The 901-nt window shown below is 41.4% G+C and overlaps 1 pseudogene; it reads left to right on the top strand.

The window, feature by feature from the left end:
* The first annotated feature begins 506 nt into the window (after positions 1 to 506).
* On the top strand, positions 507 to 581 carry LOC119922932 (annotated as a pseudogene).
* Positions 582 to 901: the final 320 nt, after the last annotated feature.

Here is a 901-nt window from a genome sequence, read left to right as displayed (position 1 = left end):
AAGGACAGATTTTAGCTATGTTGTGAAGGTGGGCCCTAAAGGATTAGTGATGGATTTAATATGAGGGTTAATTATTGCCTCGAAATGGGCCTTTCAGCAGCCTCTGCACCTTCATGCACTAGATGAAATTTTGAATCTCTTTACTCTATGTTCTTTGAGATTCTCAAAGAAGGAGATATTTATAGAAGCCTCCCCATCCCCAGGAAATACAAGAAAATGTAGAGGACTCATTTTAAACCAATTACTATAATATTAATAGCTTTTCATCAACTGACCTTTATATACCTGGGTTTGGAAAATGAGACTTGTGCTTGTTTCAGCAACACATATACTAAAATTGGAATGATACAGAAGATTGTGGAAGAAGGCAATGGTAAACAACGTCTGTATTTTTACCAAGAAAACTCTATGGAAACACTATTAGAACGATTGCAGTTGGAGAGTGGTAAGTTCTGGAAGAGATGTGTCCATGGAGTGCATTTGGGTTGGAGAAGACTCAACAGCACAAGACAAAAAAGGGAAGATTAGCTTGGCCCCTGCTCAAGGATGATACCACAATTAATGACGGTTTCCATAATTTTCATCTCGTCCCAATAGGTGTTTTCATTCAGTAGGGCAAAGTCTCTGAAAGAGACATATTCCGACTCCAGTCTGACCTCACTGCAAAACAGCCTGTCCCAACAGTCCTGACTCCTTCTGAAACACTTAAGCACTCAAATGAACTGCGTTCTGGGGGCTGCAATTAGCTGTAGTTAGTTCATGGGGGGAGAAGAAAGGAGAAAGTGGGTGGCAGTGGATTTCAGAAGAACCTGACTGGACTTGGTCTTCCTCATCCCAATTAGTCTGGATTTAAGGGAATTGCCCTGCCACAATTGCACAAGATCCCTGGCGTCCTTGACTT

This window comes from Tachyglossus aculeatus, unplaced genomic scaffold (assembly GCF_015852505.1).
Source record: "Tachyglossus aculeatus isolate mTacAcu1 unplaced genomic scaffold, mTacAcu1.pri scaffold_130_arrow_ctg1, whole genome shotgun sequence".
Lineage (NCBI taxonomy): Eukaryota > Metazoa > Chordata > Mammalia > Monotremata > Tachyglossidae > Tachyglossus > Tachyglossus aculeatus.
Note: the sequence above shows the minus strand (reverse complement) of the source record. Positions and strands in the feature narration are given on the sequence as shown.